A 21698-nucleotide genomic window follows, 5' to 3' on the forward strand; every position below is an offset into this window, starting at 1 on the left:
TAAATTTTGATTTACTATAATTTTTTCCTTTTGCTATGATGGGAATAAGCATATTTGTAATTAAGTAGTTCCTCATTGGAGAACTATATGAAATATCCTTCCATTTGATGTTGCTGCAAGTAAAGCAGGGCTTTGAAAGAATTTTAGCCCTCTTAGTGTTCCTATAAGTACACATTGCAATTTTTAAATTTGAGTTCTTATCCCAGCATAAGTTCATTTTTTGGAGAACTATAAATAGAGTTTTGTTTGCCATTAAAAAGAATTCAAACTTTGTATTCTGTGTGGTGAATTTAGTGCAAAAAAGGCAAAAGTCATGATTTCACGATGTATCTGTGTTTTTTCATTTTCATGAAAGCTACCTTCTGTATAAACATTTGTTGTATCTGACTATGCAATGCAAGCTAGGTGCTAGACCAGCTGGTTAAAAATATGCTAAGTCAAGCTGTTCATCGCTCAAACAACTGAATTTGATATGAAAAGACGAAAAAAGAAAGGACAAAGATTAAAACATTCTAGAAGTAAAGCAATGGGAGAGAAGAATATTGAGAAAAAAATAATGCTTGAATGTGGCCAAATATTAGAGAAGCCAATATCATATCGAGGAAGAAAGTAAAATAGCCAACATATATACTTTAATACTGTCTTCTTTTCTTTCATTTCTTCATCTTTTTTTTTTTAAATTGGGGTGAATCCTCTCTAGATAATTTCAGTGAATAATTTCAGTTGAACTTGCTTAATAGTTTTGAATTCATATTTTCAAAGTTCTATATATTAACTCTTTAAAATAGCTTTTGTTTGCAAATATAGCCTATTTCATATGTAGATATTGAAGTTAATATTGGAACATGCTATTGCTTAATATAGCAGTTTGTTAATATATCACCTTAAGTTTTCTAGCATGTGTGCAGAGTAGTACTTAAACGATATTCTTCAACTCTATACTTTTTGAAAATAAAACTCTGAGTCTGATTTGTAAATGTGTTAACAGACTGTTCTTATAAAAAGGTAGTTACATATTAACAGGCTGTAGCCTATTGCTCTATATAGGCAAGCTTTCCTGCTGTGAACTTTATTTGTATTTTTTCAATTATCTCTTTTTTAAACTAAACTTTTCCCTTTCCTATTCTAATGCGTAAATCTCTTAACAATTTTTTCTTCCTGGTGAGAATTTCATTTTTTTTGTTACCCAGAGGCATGCTTTTCTAACTGGCTAATTAAATAAGCAAGTGGTAATCAATAGAGTTGTTAGTATAGACAGTATATTTGGAAATAATAGTAGCTAAAATATTTTTGAAAAATGTCATACAATGTAAAAATTTTGGCATTTTTTTATTTTTTCCTGTGGTTATATTTAGTAATAAATACAAAAATCTCAGTCATTACAAATGTAATCATTTGTTTACATTGAATTTGTATGAGTAAGTGTATCTGTAGTCACCCACATAGAATATATCTTGCAGACTCAATATTGAATATTTATATTCTCCAAAGGAGGTATATATGCAATAACTACACTATCATATGTAGTCAGCTATTTTTGCCTTTTCAAATATTGGCAACTTTCATTGAATAAGTAGGTTATTTCTATTGAGTGTTAAATTTTATTGTTTACTCACCTGCTATAGATGAATTGTTCATTCAAACTTAGTCAGAAATCTGAAAAAAAAAGCCTTCTAAATTTCATTATGAAACAGAGAACCTTGCTCTAGAGGATATAAACAAGTTGCTTGGGGTTCATATATTTTGGAAATTTTATGTGATTTTTTTTCTGATTTCATTGGTAGATTCTTGCCTATCTTCTGTTATTCTTTGCAACCTGTAGACTAGTTGAAACTTTAAGGAATATTCGAAACTTAAATAGGATTAAATTTTTTTATTTAGATTTTTTATGTATTGTGTATTATCAGCCCTGAAAATGAATATGGTCAATACTGTCAGACTAATAGGCAATTGTTAAATAATTCAAAAGTAGTAACAGTTTCACTGTCTGTTAAAAATGTTCAGGAGGTAGAGCAAATTAAACAGTGATTCTAAAACGTAAAGAAGTTGAAATACGTTATTTTTATTTTCAAGCATCCTTGTCATAGTTGATTATGACTAATGAAAAACACAATTCTCAGGTGGGAGGTGAATAGGCAAAGTATCTTCTAAGGAATTGTTTGTAAGCAAAGTCTTTTAGGTCATGCTATTTAGAGGAGACATAACTGGCAACCTGGTCTAAATGTTAGTAATAGCGTCTTTAGAATGAACGCATGAACTCTCCTAAATTTTTTTTTTAAAGACAATGAAATTACATATTTATATAAAAATAAATTTAAAAATTGTGACCTAAAATTTTTCCTTTAGGAATGCCATCTATTATTTTCATATTCATAGAATGAAAAAAATTAAAGTTTGCCTTGAATATCAATATTAGCTTGTTTCTGATGAATGAAAAAAGCAATTTTTGCTACTATCAATAATATTGTATTATATTTCTTTCCTTTACATTTATTCTGTTTGATAATGTAATAGTTTTATGACTAAGCTACTTGTTACACTTTCTAATTGCTTTATGTTAGAGTCTTCAGTAAAAAGCAAATATAAGATGATTGCTTAAGAAGACAGTTTGATAATAAATAGAAAAAAATTTAGGATTGAACCTAGTGGGATAAAGCAAATTAAATTTATAGTATTACCTATTTGATTACTTCTTTCAAAACGGGTGCAGACAACTGACTGCCTATTTTCTACACATTGAAGATAACACTACAAGAGTAAAACCTTCTGTAATGAAATTTTAACTTATTTACCTTATATATCCATCAAATTTATTTGTGGTCATATTGATTAAAGAAATAATTTTTCACATTAAGAGACTTTTATGTGTTTTTCCGAAGAAAGAAATATCAGGTATTGTGAAAAACTTATTTGTTAAATAACCATGAAAAATTACTATTAGCAGTCTATAAGAATATCTCTGATATTAGCAGTACTTTAATTACCTGAAGTTTGAGCATAGTAATAAAATATTTATTACCTACACAGATGTATTCAGTTTAATTATAAACTTTTGTAAAACCATTGTGCTCATGTGATAAGTACATTCAAGTTAGCAGGTAATCTCTAGGTGTGAATCAAAGGAAAGTTACCTGTTCACATTATCACCTAACGGCAACTGTAAACCTGTAACTTTGATATTATATTTTCAGGATGTTCTGATATCAGCCTTCATTCATTTTAGTATTTTTTTTATTTACTAATACTTCGTAGAGGAAAAGGTGCCTATAACTGGTAATAGATTTTAATTGCCATCTCAATAAGTTGCAAGCTAATTGAGCTAAGATGTTAATTTGGAATGCAGCTTTCATGAAACAGTGGATAAACTACACTTCTGTCACACTCATGCTGGAGTACTGTCCTGAAGAATTAGCAGGAGACCTGACTGATTATCAAGAACAATTAAGGGTTAAACGTCAGGTGGCATTATATACTGTTCAGTGTTTAGCAGGTTGGTAAATACAGAAATGTGTGACTGTTATGATTACTCCACATGTTGGTGTGTTCTTCTCTGTTTCTCAAATATAATCAGCATACAATAAAGTATTTATCTGTTCTTAGGAAGCTTTTAACTCAAATCTGTATATGCCTCTTACCTGAGAGGCAAATAATAAGACCTGTTCTAATACTCTAGCACATTACTCCTCCATAGAGTTGGAAACTATTTCAAATGAACTGCATTCATAATGCATTTAAAAAACAAAATACATTTATTGATAAAATCTGATTTTTATTGTCTATTCTTCCCACTGTCAATTCTCAAGCCACCTAACGAGTATATCTATAATGCAGATAAGTATTACATAGGTTGAACACCTCTCTTTTTATAGATTAGTTAAACAAGTATAAGTGATAGATTTTTATTTTCTTGCAAAATTTCAACAAGGCTAACTAATAGCATGAGAAATAAACTAATCTAGATATTTCTCTTGTACTACACATACAGTTTAATATGTCAGGTTTCTGACTCAGATGATGGCAATCGGATAAAAAGATGCTCAAAGATTTAACCACAATGTGAAATATCTTCCTTTTAATGGAAAATTTTTGATGAACAAGAGAGAGACTAAAACATAGAAGATTCTTCCTTGCTTAATTCATTCTACCCTTCTTCCTTTTCATTGATTGATATCATCATTTCATTAAATACAAAATTTTAATGTTATGTACCTGAACATTTAGTGGCATTGCTAATGTAGCGTTATATAGATGATCAAGTGGTATTGCTAGAGAAGAACAAATTTTAAAGACTGACACTATTTTACTTAAGTGAACAGTTTATTTGGACATCCTTTAGGAGAATGCTACATATTCCTTCATTTTAATCAGGAACTGATAATGGTTCGGAAGACCTTTAATCATCTTTTCTGACTATAGTTTGACTGTGTTTTTCTCCTGCAATTTGTAAGCTGCACTCCTTTCCTTTAGCATTACCTATTCTCTTCACTTACTAGTTGAGAGTTCATGCATCTCCTCTGGAGATACTGTGGCGTATAGTTCTGCTTGTCCAATAGGGGAGTGTTGCATTTCTACACATTCAGTATCGTTTTCCGTTGGAGCCTGAGTAAAACCTCAGCAGTACTCTCTGCCTTTGCCAGCCTGAGGAGTGAGAGACTCAAAGTTGTTCCCAGCTCTTGCGCCTTCATTGTAGAGCTGCATTCTGCTCAGTGGGCTGCCGAGAAGGACCAGACCGAAACAAGATTTAGAAGAATTCTGGTGAGAACTGTTTATAGGGATATGGTATTTTAAAAGAATGTAGTAAACAAACAGAATTGTGGCATAAACAAAGATAATTAGCATAAACAATGTCATTTTAGGACAGGTGGTTTAAAAAAACAAACAAAACAAAAAACCCAAATATGAACCCAACTTGAATGCTGCCAGTTTGGAACCACTGAACCTTAATCTGTATGTACTTCATGAGAATTACACAGGTTTGTTGATAAACTTGTTAACATGCTTTTACTGTTTCTTTTGTATCATTTTCCGGTCATTATGCCCTTTTGTCACCCAGCTTGAAAGCAATTAATCTATTACAAGGTAGTTTAAGGACTTTTTACCCATAAAACATGACAGAAGGAAAATTAAAAACAAAAGCTTGTAGATATTCATAGACATTTGAAATCAGTGTCTAATCTTAAATCAATTCAACCTGAACTTGGTTCATTGTATTTCAAATCTCTCTTTCTTTTATCTAAGTAACATTTCAGGCACTTGGCTCTTTAGTGTTAATACATTTACTTTTGTCTTGCCTTAGAATTCAGAGATTTTTTTGCTGTGGCTGAATCATCACTGTTATACATTTATTTCTGAGTGTTGCGTATTTCATCTTCCTATTTTTCTCTTTAATTTAGTGAAGGTGGTACAACAGTATATAAATGTAGTTTGTGATCATGCAATATAAGGATGCTTGTTATTGTAAACCACATTCTCTAAAACTACTATGCCGTCATAATGAATTTTTATGTAGCGACATTTAGGTTTATTACTGACTTTTTTTTCCCTAATGCTTTATACTGAAATATTTTTTCTTAAATGAAATGTGGAGTGTGGTGAACAGAAAGCTGTTTATTTTTCTTGCATTAAGAACCAAAGTCTTTATTAAAGTTAATAAGATTTTTTTTTTTCTCTTCGTTTTCTCATAGAGAATGAGGACCAAGAATTCAAAGTAGGTATCTCTGGTATTCTGTAGCCCTTCTCACTGCTGAAATGAAAGCATTTGTGAATGAGTTTTGGTTTCTTGGAGTTATAAAGATGTGTGTAAACTAGTAAACCATGTCTCATTCATGTGCTATGGAGATTTCTCCTACTTCAGGGACAAAAATAATTTGGCTACTAACGAATTAGGGCTACCTGCCAGTGCCAACACATACTGTAGGTAAGAGGAACACTATAAAGAAAAGCTGCTGGCAGCAAATCCGTTGAAACTTTCATATGTAACAGCGTTTCTATTTCTGCTTTTCACATCTTTGAAAGAATTTTTTTTTTTTCAGAAAAGAAAATGTTAAAAAAAAACAGAAGATATGATTTCTTAAAAATATATCGATAGCTTTATTTTTAATATTTCTTATTGTGTAGGTGCATGAGATTTAATTATACTCTATGCATACGTGCCTGCTCTACTCATCCCAATCATTTCTGTCACAATGAAACCTAAGTATAAGATGCATTGAAAATAGATATAATTTGAAGAAATGAAATTCACTATTATATAGGACCCAAATAAAGGCGCCCCCAAAAACTTATAAGATTTTTATATTGGCAGTTTAAGTGAGTTAGATCAATTGGGACACTCAGCAACAAATTCCTAAAGGATGTGTCTTTTCTTTAGGGCTTCAGGAACATTATGCTTTGCTTGTTGATAATTTTTTAATCTAGTAGTAAAAGACTACATAGGCCCAAATAGTGTCCCTGGTAAAATTTTAATCAGAATTGTTTTAAAATATAGCAAATCTTTTACTTTAATAGTGATTTTAGTTTTGTTTTCTGTTTTTATGTTAATTAGGATGAAGATACCAAGGTGATAGGTTATTTGAGAACTGGTTATGGAACTTTCACATATGATCTGTTGACTTTTCATTTTAAACAATTTTATATTAACTTAATAAAAGAGCATTTTAAGGAAAAAGAAACACAAATGTTGAAAATGAGAAATACGTGTTCACATAAGAGAACACAAAATGAAAAAGTAATGCTTTATTTATGCTATTAATTTTTCATTCATAGTTAATATAGGTTGCTTGACAAAGTTCTAAAACATTTTTATTCTGGTTCTTGAGTTAAGGTATTACTTGTTTGCTCACAAGTCTTTCTTTGGGTTATTTACCTGGGTCAGAGTTTGTTGGGCAATAATTTGCAAAGTCCAAAGACTTTTTTTACTCCTTTCCTGATGTCCCTTTGTTTTACCACCCCCTCTTTTTTTATTTGCTGTTGAGTTTCATAATATGTTTGAAAGGAGTTTTCAGGAAGATGTCACATAAAACTGATGAAAAGATTTCTTCTTTATTTGTACAATAAGAGATATATGTTACAGTTTCATTAAGATAATATATAGTGTTCTTATTCTTTTGTAGAGAAATAAATGAACTGGTAATCAAACTATTTAACTCTTGATTCATTCACTAATTTAACTTTGACTTTAAATGAATGATAACTGATACAACGTCAGATTCAGATTATCATCTTTATCATAGTATCATCAGGATGTGAAGATAACTTTTATGTAATAGTCTAAGTACCATTAAATCAAACAAAATGCCTAGGAATGGAAAAACAAAGATAACAGTGAATGCTATTTCTGAGGCAAGAACTTCTATTTTCTTCCAGTCCTAAACATAGCTAGAATTTGAAAAATAAAAGAAAGATATTGTTTTTAGAGCCCTAAGGATTATAGAATTTAAATAAGATAGTAGACTTGTTTCTTAAAAATTTGCCATTACTGGAAAAATAAAATGGATCTAATTTGACCTATAAACAGTTTAGAAATGTTTAATGCTTTAAAAGCATTCTTCTGGAGAAAGAAAAGCAGATCCAAAGATTTTAAGAGCAATTTAAAGAATCAAAGTGAAGGAGCAGAATATATAGACTTTTATAAGTAATTAAAGGATAATTGGGTGTCAGTAATAGTTATGTAAAAATTTATTTGTGGAATGTAATAGTTATACACGTACATATAATGAGTTTGGAATTCAGCAGAAACTTTTTCACTTATAGAGTAATTGAATTTTGAATAAATTAATTTTGAATAAATTCTACCAAATACTGATGAAGCCACAGTTTGGGTTGGGGGAAATCTCAAAAAGAAGAAATATTTCATAGAAATACAAGCAAAGTCCATTCTACTTTTTCATTTGCAACATATAATCCTGTGGCGTGAGCTATAAGGACTTATAATAATATTCTAGCTTTAAAAATCTGAAGGTAGTATTGTGATGCATATTTAATGGAAAATTTGAATTTAAGAAGTTGAGTAAATCAAGATATGCTTGAGTAAAATTTGAGATTTCAGGCCGAGAGGAGAAAGTTGAATTTTAGAGGCCTATGGCGTACGTATTAAATGGACAGTTTATTGGGTTTTGGGTTTTGAGTGTTTACTCCTGAAGTGAAGAACAATTTCTTTTTTGGTAAAAATATACATTTGTCAGTATCATCACCAATTTTTTGGAGAAATGTAACATAATAGAAAGTGTATTAGTTGGGTATAAGATTTCAGGTTCCAGTTCTTTCTTACAGTCTGAGAAGAGGTTTTAGATCTTAGTGTATGCATCTGTAAAATGCAAAGAAGGGTTGGATAATTTTTAAAACCTCTCACCTCTAAAATTTCATCACTTTGAACCACATTTGAAAGATCCCTAGCTTTTTATTCTAGTGGTCAGAATTCTTGAATTTATGCAGCAATTGGGAGGCAGTATCTCATATAACCAGCCTTCACATGTGGAATCACGTCTCAGTTTACCTGTCAATTTAGCGTTGTGCAAGAATAAGTAACCATAGTATATTTTAGGAGTTTGAAATCTAAGTACTATGTATAATTTTTATTTAGGATTAAGTGCTCCAATTTGCTATGAACTATTTTTAAGCTACTGTTTCAAAAGATAAGATTAATATTTTATGTATTTGAAACTCTCAGATGCATCAGATCACTATCCTGAACTGTTAAAAATATTATGAAAAATAAATCGTATATGGAACCTGAACAAGGCACTGTGAGGGGATATGAAAAGCATGAAAATGATATTTTAGGTCAAAGTCCTGAAAGTCTATTTATAAGGATAAGATGAATAAAGTAGAGCATTAGGACAACATGGAGTCTATAAACAGTGTACATCTTTATATGAATAAATAAAACATTGGGCTGGAAAGTGGAAAGATCAACTAATATTAAAAACAGGTAGTATAAAGAAAGAGTTTAAGTGGTTCTCAAAATAAATTAGACAATTATTAGCATTAGCATCTAGCCAGCCAACCTAATATGCATTAATTAGTGGTTGGCAATTTCAAGAAAAGAAATGTTAAACCTATGAAGCAAGGAGTAGGGGAACAACCAATGAAAGATGCATTAAAGAAGCTATATTATCTGAGAGGAGATGTTTCACATATTGTTAATATTTTACATTCAGCAGATTGCATGCTTTTTCTTTTAAATATTGTGTTTATTAAAAAGTGCAGTTATACCATCAGCAACATAATTTTGACTCATATTCAAGGACTTTCTGTATTATCTATACTTTGAAAATATGACTATGGTATCATGAAGTCTTTATGTAGATTAGTTACAAATTTTAAATATAGATTCATGTGTTTAGGATAACATAAGAATTAGCTGTGTTAAAATTAATTATTTGCTTAATGATTATGATATAGATTTAAAAAATTCTATTCCTGCCACTTTTAATTTAGAAATAAATTTAAAGTGTTATTCTTTTATTCTCTTGGTACAGAAATAAAGGCTATTTAAAAAAAAGAAAAACAAAAACAAAAAAACAGAAAAGAGCATTATTGAACCAGAACTATGTTTAGAACTAGGACCAAAGGGAAATGTGAAATATCCTACTGTTAAACAAGAAAGAAAATCTGGAAATCATTCAGTTGGACAACTTACTGCTAATATATTTTATCATTCAGCATTTAGTAATGTACAGAGTTGGCGTATGTTCCTACAGTTGCTAAATCAAGAATTAAAACTTTGTGATGTGTAAGTTATTCAAATTCTTTGGGTTTCAGCCATACATCTATAAAATGGGCTTTAAAATGAGTATAACATTATTTATTCCTCAATGCTAATGAGTCATCTTAAACTTAGAAACTTCAGAAAAATATTTGGATATTTCTGAATGCGAGCCACTGAATTCAAACTTTGAAAACTAGGTTGGATTCTTGGCAAATAGAAAATGATCAGCACTTCAATAAAAATTATGTTTTTGTTTGATAACATACTAGCTAGTCTGATAGTTGCAATTATTTTAGCATATAAAATAATCCCTATAAGAAATCTGTTGACTTGTTCTTAAAAATTCTGTAGTTAATAGAATTATAATTGCTTTAAATGCATTAATGATTATTGATCCCAGGTAACCTGTAATTAAATAGCAGCAATACAGCTATAGTTTTCTCTGGCTGCTGACTGCTAATAATGAAATACCCTAAAAACACACCTCTTCCCATTTTAATACGTAGGAAGTCTGATACACTAAATGTTGTTTTGAGAGATATCAGTATATCAAGTATTTAAATAATAAATTTGCTGATTTAACATATTCCTATGCTTTAACCTATGCAAATTAAAATTCATTTGTTTATAACCATAAAAATGAATAATTTCATAGAACAAATTATTGGAAAACAAAAAAAGTGATATAAGATAAAATGGTCACACACTATTGCTTTTTAAAGTATTATTTGTAAAAATATTTGAAAATTAGACAATATTTAACTTGAAGAAACTTACAAAGAGAGTACATCATACAATTTCATAGTAAAAGTAACATGAGAAGTTTTATATCAGCTAGGTAACTAACTATTCCTTAGTTTGTAGGTAAAGCTTGGACAAATTTATAGATTTCTTTTTATGGGCAGCTATATCACAAGCAAACAAAAACATCCTAGAAAAAGAACTCTTATTTTTGGACATAAAATTGTTTTCCACTGAAATAATCTGTTGAGAGCAAAGAGCCGTCCAAAGTGCTGATACCAATGTAAGAAGATGATCTTTTGCCTTAATCACACATCTGGGGAATATTAGCTGACCATTCTGCAGAGAACAGTGAATACCTTAGTTGCCAGTTGTCTAAAATGCTGCTAATGATCGACATAGTGCCAGTGTTTTGATGGCTAAAATCTAGGCTGAATATGAATACAAAGAACACAGTTAGGGGGGAAAAGCGCACATTTTATACAAAACAGATTTCGGCCATCTGCTTGGCACTTAAGTTTGTGACTATAGGCGGTATGTGAAAGAGAGCACCGTCCACGTTATGAATGGTATCGCTTTTTTTTTTTCTTTTATTGATACCTTAGAAAAACCATAGAGTTTGAAATCATATATAACCAATGATTTTCTTCAGCTAAATAATGAAAACAAGGGCCCCAAAATTTCGTTCCCTCTATAATCTCTTCTATGTCAGTCTTCTTTTCCTAGCAAAATGGGATTCACTAATAAAGTAGGTCTTAGTGCTATACTTCTAGATATTAAAATATACCAGACAGCACTATTCTAGTAACCCTAAGGATGTGAACCCCAGATGGTTATGAGATAAAATACTGTTTGCTTTAGGAATAGGTTATATTCCTGAGTCTGTTGCCTGAGTACTATGGTGCATGTCAAATCAGCATGGAAGTTAATGGTCCAGAAGCACTTCTGAATTTAATGTTTTCCCATTTGTTCTGAATTTATAGTATTAAATCAGACCAGTGCTGTTTCATGTGGTATGATTTTCCTTTACTAGTTCAGTAAAGGAAAATCATACCAGAGATAGTAAATTATAGGCAAAATCTAATTATTTCAATGATTTTATTTACCTTAAAAGTATAGGAGAAATCTTCAATTAAAGAATATTGGCAAATATTATATACTAGAAGCTTTTAAATTTATAGAGTATTTAGTAAGAGCTATTACAGAGTGTTACTTAGCACAAAAGAAGCAAAAAAGTAATTTCACCTATTTTATTTTTCTTAGCTGAAGTATAGTTTGTGTTTTTAAATATTGGATAAATTGATCAATTAGAATGTTAAATTGTTGATTTGTCTGGTTGGTATGATTTACCTTAGATATACTGAGAACCTTTTAGCTCTTGAGGAATAAGTATGTGATTTAGTAAAAAGTATAAAGAAATGCTCTCAGAATCCCTTTATGTCTGTGGTTTCCAGTAGTAGCCCCTAGCCACATGCCTCTACTGGAGCACTTGAAACATAGCTAGTCTGAATTGAGATTTGCTGTAAGTATAAAATACTGGATTTTGAAGACTTTGAATGAAAAGATGTAAAATACCTTACTAAGTTTTTAAAGAATATTGATTATATTTTGAAATGATAATATTTGGATATATTGGCTAAATAAAATGTTCTTAAAGTTACTTTCACCTGCTTATTTTTACTTTTTGAATGTGGCACTAGAAAATTACAAATTGTATGTGCAGTTCATATTCGTAGCTCACATTATATTTCTATTGGATGGTGCTGCTTTATCCTTTTCTGTGGAGGGAGGAAAATTAAAACTTCTGTCTGTATCTAGATTCTATTAATCCACAGCTTAGGAAGGTAGCAGTTAGTCAGAAAGACTTACTTTTTTATTAAATGTTTTTCTTAGCTTTCTTCCACAAGAAGGTAAAATTTTATCACGTTGTAAAAAGTCCTAGTAGTAACACTGACTTGCACAGATGTTTATATCATTAACTGTCCATTTCTTCAAACTTCCATGGAGTTACAATGGAAAGGAAGATCTTTGATTAAGGATCATATAGATTACTTTAGAGATTCTATGTTTGGAAGGACAATAATATTTACTTTTTGAAATGCCATCGTATATATCTATAATTTCCACTGGGTCTAAAGAAGTTTGTAGGAATATCTTCCCTTTTGTATTTCAGTTCAAACTATATACAGTTAAAACTGACCTACAAGATGTGATGCAAGTGCTTTATTCATATAGATATATATTTATGGAGATAGATATAAAGATAGCACTGACATTCAGTATGTACTTATTATGTGACAAACTTAACCTCAAAAAATCTTATTTGTTATAACCATTTCACAAATGAAGAAAATGAAACAGAAGGAGTTGCCTAATTTCTCACAGGTTACAAGTGGCAGCGCTGGGAAACAAACCCAAACAGTCCATCTCTAAAGACTTCACTATTAATCATCAGATTATAGTATTGATCTACATAATACAGTGCTTTCAGAACTTTATAATCTATTATTTATTTTAGTGGCAGAAATTTATTTATTCATTTAATAAATGTATTTTAAAAACCTATTGACAGGCATTATTTTAGTTGCTGAATAAATTTTATTGAAATACAGACACTATAAATAAACAATTTGATATAAACTTCTAATTTCTCCTCTCTGAATTCATTCATTTATGAATTAATTCATTCATGGCCCAAGGTGATGTGCAAAGTGGTGGATATCTAGACATCTGGACAATTATTTAAAGAGTTTCTTGGAAAAGGCTATTTGTAACTGTTTTTGAGAGATGCCAATTTGTAACATACACTATCGATGGAAACTTCTTACTGTGAAGAGTGTAACTATGTAAGTTTTCTCAAATCTCTCTCTTCCAAGTCTTTTACAATGGACTACCTATGGAAATACTACCTTTATAGACAGGTATTGTCTTTGCTCAGAAAGCTTATCTGAATAGTTTTTGCTGTCTTAATGTTCAGGAAGCATATTTAGAGTATAGGAACTTTTAAATATGTCAGTGTCAACATCTTATAGGGTGATCTTAATATGGGAAACTTTGTGATGAATTGGTAATAATATAATTAATAGTATTAATTCTTTGATCTAATTTAAGCCATGACATACTGATTTTATTGGGTAGCAGGCAGGAGTGTTGGTAATTTTAAATAGAATTATATTTCGTATGACAAAATAATGTGGCTGTTAAGAAAATTACAAGTTCCTGCTGACAGTAAGGCATGTGAGAATAGAAATGAACCTCTTGGTTTTACTCTGTGGATTTTTCAAGTTTACTGTTAAATTAATGTATTTTAATATAAGTTTGAATTGTTTCATGAATCTGGGTTTTAAGTCTTTATCTTTTAAGTGTTTTCTAATATATAGTTATGGCCGGATTCTAGTGCTTTCTCTGATTTCTTGATACCTTCCAAAGGAGAGGCCATGTAGCTGTAGTTACCAGTGGACTTTGGAGTCAGAATGCTTAAATGGTTATTTACAACTAAAATACCTATTTGCTTTATGATTTTTGCAAATTACATAAACTTTTCATGCCTTACCTTCTGCATCTGTGAAGTAGGCATTTTAATAATGCTCATCATTTTAATAATGCTCATCATTTTACTGCTAAATAAGAAAGTGTATGTAACTTAGCATGCCCAAGAAATGTATATTATTATTTCCTTGAATGGATTTTAATCATGTAGAAAGAATTCCAAGGATATTTTCTATAATCTAGTAAATGTTTTGGGCTGCATACGGATACATATGTATCAAGTAATTAGTAAATAATGTTGAAGCCCATGGTCTGTACAGGATTTATTAGAACTTCAACTACTTTCTAAAATAATTAAAATATTTAACATTAAATATTCATGTCAAAAATCACTTATATTTTACTTATTAAATACATAATACATTTATTTGTTATACAGAATATATCATAGCATATGAATATAATATATGTAAATAAAATATGTATATATTATTAAATATATTTTGTATTATAAAATTATAATCTTATCATTATAATATATATTATACATATATTATGAACACTGTATATATTATGTAAGTGTGTGATTGAAAGATGATAGATATGTAGATAGACAGACAGACAGACAGAAAACATAAGGGAAGATAATTATTTCTAAAATTATGGCTAAGAATAACTCTGTTACCTGACAGCCATAACAAGTTTAATGGTTATCGGGTTATCATTTTCTGGTTAAAAAAAAAAAAAAACTTACCATTTCATCAGTAATCACAATCTTTGGGGGAGCCCTGATGTATAAGGGAGTAATTTATTATATAAATCTTCAAACTGTCTTCAATAGAAGTATTACAGAGGATTAATAAGGCATTCTTTACATTGCCATTTTTAGTAGAGACCAGATAAGAGACAGAGAATATTGAGTGAGAAGCAACATAATGGAGGAAGTCATTTTTATAAATAACTAAAGTTTACCAGGTATGTAGATTTCCTGATGAAAGGATACTGGCAGAGGTCTAAGAAAAGACTGACATGTCCCTTAAACTATCTCCTTTAAAGATCACTTGTTACATCTAGGCTGTTGCTAAGAGATGAGGAATAATCACTTCTGAACTGAGTTGTATCTTGCCTAGATTTAAGGCACTTCTCACCTCTGTCCTTAAATTGACTCTATGTACTCCTGCACATAGAGACAAAGCAAGAATTTCCTCAGGAAACATTTCTGGATCTGCAAGAGTACCTGAAGAGCATCTCAGTGAGACCCTAAAGTTCATTAGAGTACATACAGCATGGCAGGGGTTATCTCCATTTGAAATGTTAAGGCTGTCTATTAATTGTCTGCTCTGATAAATGTGTTGTTTCTGTGGATTTTGAGCAACACGGAATCTCATTGGGCCCTCTGCATTGATTTAACTTTAAAAAGCCATCCCAAGTTAACTTAAATAAATTAAATTAGCATATTTTATATGCTTTCATATGATTTAGTACTACATCTATGTTTATAGTGATATAAACACAGAAACATTCCTATCTTTATTTATTCATTTAAAAATATTTAGTGAATACTTACAATTTGAATGATTCATTTAGCAAGATGAAAGCACACATCAGTTGAATAAAGGAATGGGAGGGAGTGACAATGCAGAAAAGAGTGTAGGATAAAAGCTTTGTTTACAATTTATCACTTTATCAATATGAGAATATTATTTACACATATCTCTGTTTTCCATTTGTAAACTGAAGTATCTCTAAAACTAATGGCTTTGGTTTAGAACTATCCTTTATGACAACATTTAGGGACTTTTAGATCGAGATGGCAAATTTAACTGATAAGCCCAGAACATTTTTGACTTTGTATTTGTTACAACCGAAAACATCCTAATCATCTAAAATATGTCACAATTATTTGGATATAAAGCTTTTCTTAATGTTTCTCTCTTTACTTAAAATATTCAAAATCTACAGAAAATTTGAAATAGTACCATAATGAGCATCCACGCTTATATTTTTCAGCTAGTTTTGCTAATTATTAACTTTGACCCCTCTGCTTTCTCTTTATTTCATTTTCTTTTCTGATTCATTTGCAAGTAAGTTGCAGGTTCACACTACTAAAAGTTGGGACATTCTGCTCCCTAACTATAATAACATTAGCATATCCAAGAAATTAACATTAATGTAGTAATGTTATTTAATATAGTCCAGATCTACATTTTCTTATTATCTGATTAATTTCTTTTATAGTTTTTTTTTTCTTTAAATTTGGGTTCAAGTCAAGCATTTGGTATTGCATTTACTTGTCATATCTCTCTAGATCTCCTTTAAGCGTAAACAATACCTTGCCATCTTTTTGTCTTGACCTTGATAGAAACATTTTTTAATAGTCTAGGCCATTTGTTTCATATACTATCTCACAATTTGGATTTGTCTGATTGCATCCTCATAATTAGATTCAAGTTAGATACAGATTTTTTGAAACAGGCATTAGACCACTGTCCTCTTTAAAATCACTTAATATTATAATTGGGTCTGTCAGAAGTAGATATGTACCAAGGTGAAGTTATGTGTACCAAGTTCATGGAAACTTGGTTTAGATTTTGAGATTTAATCTGTGATCAGAGAGCTATCTGAGTCACAGTGATTTCCCTTGCAGAGAGCTGTTTGATACTGTTTGAGAAAATAGGGCTTCCCTAACCCAAGAAACTATCACAACTTATCCATAAAATCTACTTTGAAGATAGCCGTAAACAGAATTTTTTTGCAGGTAATAACTTAAAAGTATTGATTAAGTCTCTGTAATAGTGATGTACTATAAATGTGTATTCTGTTACATTGGAATTTTTACTCAGAACTACAATGTTCATTTTTTTTACGAAAAAAAATGCTGGAAGTTAACCACCTCAGTCAAAACAAATTCAGTTATTTTCCTTTTTCTTCATTCACCATTCCCATATTTCGAAAATCAGAGATGATATTTTTAAAGTTTCTAAAATATTTTATAAATTTTGAAAAAATATTAAAGGCAAGTGCAGGCTATTCTCTTTTTAACTCTACCACTCTACTATTAAATAAATATATGTTAAGATTATAGAATGGGGAATTTTTTTTGTCACCAATGTTTTCCAATTCTTTAAATGCTTTATGACATAAAGCCCTTATTCAACCAGAGAATTTAACAGTTTGAAAATTGGTCCTATTTAGAGGTAGTATACAGCTCAGGCTCTAGAGTCAAGATTCTTGTGCTCAGATCATGGTTGTGTGTTTCCCTAACTGTGTGATGTGGGGCAAGTTACTTAAGCTCTCCAAATTTCATTTTTGTCTTATGTTAAAAAAAAAAAAATTGTGGCTATTAAGTAATTGAACATAAATAAAGTACTTGGAATTGGACCTCTGATAGTAAGCACGGAATATTAGCTATTATTTTTGATGGTGAATTGTCAATATTTGTAGATACTAATAGAAATTTATTACTTGAGAGAATAAATTTTTAAAGCAATAGTAACATATTTATGCATTCTTTTATGATATATTAATCAAATATTTTGTATCTACTAGACAGGGCTAGCTCCTGGATTTAGCAATGAACCAAAGACGTATGGCTCTTGTCCTCATCAAGCATATAGTCTGAAAAGGGAGACATACATTAAGCAAGTAATTGCAATAAAGGCATGCACTGTGAGTGGAGAAGTTTAAGTACAAGGTATTATGGGAGAATACAAGGAGAGCTAATTCTGATCTGTGTGTTATAGCCTTTTTGAGGAGGGCTGAGACTTGAATATGGAGAATGTTAGAATTTTCCAGAGCTGGGCAGTTGTGTGAGTCACAACAGTTGACTCTAGAGTAAGATTGCCTACTTTAAGCCTGGTTCAGCAATACGCAAAATGGTTTCCTGTGGTTAAGTTTTTTAACCTCTTGGTGCCTGACTCAGTTTCTTCATTTGCAAAGTGGAGATAATAGCATTACCTACCTCAGAGGCTTATTCTGAGGATTAAAAGAAATGATTCATTGACAACTCAGAGCTGTCAATTTGCATTGTGAGTACCCAATAAATGTTAGCTATTTTATCACAGGATTCAGCTTTGCAGCCCTAATAACACCCGTATAACTAACTGAAGGACCTAAAGTACTTTAATTTATTTCTTAGATGTAACTGTGCCATAATCCTTTGTTGCAAATTTCGTTCGGCTTTCATTCTCCTTCCCCTATAAATGATTACAGCTTTCTTTTGTAGGTGTATGTGAGTCTGATCTTCAAAATATGTCAGTATATCAAACTGCACATATTTATATTTTTGCCTTGGTGTGTTAGTAAAAATGGCATTTTTGTGAGAGCAAAAAATATCCTAGTCAAATTGCTGTAGTCAGGTAAATTTTATATGGGGTTGAATGAATTAAAAATGAAGCATTCTACCAGTGTTCTTGGAGAGTTTATGGAACAAAGTCTGCTTTACTAATGCGAACAACTTAGCCATTTTCCCTGCATGTTGCCCTCCTCCCCACATGACTCAGTAACATAGTTACATTTATTGGTTGTTTACTTACTTCTAATGCTCTTCATTCCACTAAGGTTTGTGAGGGGTGAGAAAGGGAGCTTCAAAAGTCATGGTCTGAATTGAAAAGAGACCTTGTGTGGTCAGAATGAGGATGAGTAGAGAAATTGTAGGGAAGTTTTAGTTTTGAACAGCCTGCTGATCGTCCCTTTTTATTGAATGGAAACACTAAAGAATGATTTAATTTGATGAAACTGCTGTTATTATCCTGCTCATTGATGGAGTCTGATAAGCTTTAATGTTTTTTTATTTTTTATTTTCTAACTGCAGAATTTCTAAATATAACATTTTCTATTGATTCAATACAAGCTGTCATGGTAGGGCTCAAAAAATAGAAGTTTAAAAATTTGTTTTCTAAAGATATTAGATATCTGCAGGTGAAAACATGTATGTTCATAAAAATTAAAAATTATTATGCTAGTATAGATTATACTTATACTAAGATACAGTATTTAATTATATTCTCTGTTGTGGCCTTACTTATGACCAGTAGTATTTTTTGTGTTTATAAAGGTTGTTTTCTTTCACTGTGGTCTTAATTTTACTTTTTCTGTATTGGATATTTATTGTTAAATGCTCAGATAAAGGCTAGGTCCAGGATGTGTGAATTTTTTTTTTTTTTGACTCATAATTTGAAGACCTCTTAATTTAATTGGCTATCCAATATTATTCATTTCACAATATATGATTGAAACATTTTATTTTATTAAGGGAAAAAAGGGTAAGAAATAAAGGAATAACATTACCTTTTTAACTGTTTCTCAAGTGATGGTTTTGCTTTTGATTTTTCTTTTTCGTTTATATCATAGCCTAATAAATAACTGCTTATTTCTACAATATAACATAGTTTCATAAGATTTTATATAAATTTGTTGATTTAAAAAATTTTAATGTAGGTATTCCATATTTTGGGGAAATGGGCCATTGTTATCTAAGGAGCTGCTCTCTGTAGAATAACAGCAAATTCTCTGCTGATTGTTTCACTTGTTTCTATATTTGAAATACTACTTCATTTTTAATGTTGAGCTTTTTTTAATTTTGTTTTTTAGAAGGCATATTTGTAAATGATATTACTGGAAAAGCCAATTAATTTACTACAATTTCAATTTGGATATTATTTTTGATAATTATTTGTATTTGCAAAAATTATTAACACAACTAATTGATTATGAATAAATAATTCTAACATAGTAGTGGATAATAGAAATTAAAACACCTCTATAATAGACAATTTGGGATTCCTGATTTAAGGGTCCAAATTTTGACTCATTAGCTGTTGCTTGCCACTTTTATTAGCTATAAGAGCTAGGATTTGTAAAGATCATTTCCAGAAGGACAGGCACAACTTTTTAAAATTAAAAGTCAGGCAAATGAAATGCTGTCTATCCTACTCTACTCAAGATCAGCCAACATTAATTTTCTTACTTATAAATGATGATTTTACATATGGAATGAATACTTAAAAATCAAGAAAAAGTGTCTAAATTATTTTATATTACTAATATAAATATAGTTTATATTTCTATACTTTACCTAATTTGACTTAGAGATGAATAAAACACATAAGATAATTTTTTTAGAGGTTTAGAAATTTAGATTTCTTTTAAGGATATTAAAGGCGAAAAGTTTTATGTTTCTTTCCAATGTCAGTTTGTTGGGCTTTAATATTAAAGAGTTCTATTTCAGTTAAAGTGTGACTTGTCTATTCTCATAAAATTCCTTGGCCACATGTAAGTACTCAGCTCCATTAAGGCCAGAAAGAATATCCACATCTCTTCTTCCAAAGGGCTGTCTACTAATAGATATTGAATCTCTGAGATTTCAGATTTCTTGTCTGCGTGATCTCATAGCAGGTCTTATATTTTTCCTTGTACCTGGCCCTACTCAGGTTTCTTGGAGTTTACTCTGTATTTTGGGGGACTGATTTGGCTTTTCTTTGGGTTTTGTTTCCTGTTTCTCCTGGGAGTCAAGCTACAATCCAGTGTCCTTCCTCATTTGCCCAACGGATTTTCACTGGGGAGCTCCATGACTGTTAGATAGCCTGGTTCCATCCTCTCCCTCTGCTCTTTGATGCTCCTGTTACTTTGGAGTGTATTTCACAGCCATCGAATGGACTCTAAATTTCTTGGGTTCTGGGAAATATAACACCCTTTCAGAGACAAATAAATTTCAAGGTGAGCTTCTTTGTGAGTTTGTGAGGATCTCTATGTTTTGTAGAACACATGATATCACACACTAAAAGATGTAAACAGCGGTTTTACTCATGACCTATAAAGTATAAGTCACTTATAGGCAATTACCTATAGTTCTTGAAGAACCAGCAAAATCAAAAGAGGTACTATTTTGCATTTTTATTGAAGATGGATTTTTACATCAGAATTTTTTTTCATTAAACAATGATGAGAAGTGATTTGTAGGTATTATATAGCCTTGAGAAAACAGGAAAATTAAAATAACTATGTGTAGTGGTTATCATCATTTTAATAAGGTGGACTACTTACCACTAATTATGGAAAGTATGCTGTCTCAGATCTTGGGTCTTGTAACCCTACTTGTAGGTACACATGTATGTACGCTTATAAAATAAGAATGAAAGACAGCAAGAGCAGAAGTGAGAATGAGAAAGAGATAAAGCAGGGTGAAAAGAGAGAGAGAAAGAGATGCCAACTTAGAGACAAATAGAGAAAGTGATGAAAAATGAGAGGGAATACTTTTAGTAAAATACCATAAATTCTTCACGGAAGTGATATGCTTCCAGTGGAAAGGATAACCCTAATTTCTCTCAAGCTGAGAAGTTATCATAGAATCAAGAGCCTCTCCAAAGAGGTTATGCAGCTTATTTCAGGTGAATTTCAATAGTTTCTCTGATGGTTAGGGGCAATGAAAAGGGACTTCACTAATTTATAAGACTTTTTAATAAAGTTGATACATGTAATCCAGACTACCATTCTTTTGGAAAAACAGAGAAAGTGATGTCCATTTTTTAAACCAGGTTGTCAATCTAATTGTGATTTTTTTTAATTTTGTTTTTATTTGTATTAGCTAGATTCTTTTTATTTTTTTCTTTTTATTTATTTATTTATGTATTTATTTTGTACTGAAGATAATAGACAAGTGTCATAGGATCCTTTCTGGTATGCAACAGAAAGTTCTTTATCCTATTTACTAATGCTTATCTATATAAGTCCTCTTGAAAGTATGTTTCTTGGTATCTCT

General features: G+C 30.6%; 1 protein-coding gene across 14 annotated transcripts in view; it reads left to right on the plus strand.

Moving 5' to 3' along the window:
- Nucleotides 1-21698, plus strand: part of SOX5 (SRY-box transcription factor 5) — a 907668-nt gene that overhangs the window by 535299 nt on the left and 350671 nt on the right. Inside the window, exon 1 of one of the 14 annotated variants that reach the window (XM_039882497.1) lies at nt 2488-4755. The exons of the other annotated variants lie outside the window; for them this stretch is intronic. The gene's annotated coding sequence lies outside the window, so the exon portion shown is untranslated. Of the gene's footprint in view, nt 1-2487; nt 4756-21698 lie in introns of those variants that run through there. 14 annotated transcript variants of the gene reach the window in all.

Source organism: Pteropus medius, unplaced genomic scaffold, assembly GCF_902729225.1.
Source record: "Pteropus medius unplaced genomic scaffold, Ma_sr-lr_union100, whole genome shotgun sequence".
NCBI lineage: Eukaryota > Metazoa > Chordata > Mammalia > Chiroptera > Pteropodidae > Pteropus > Pteropus medius.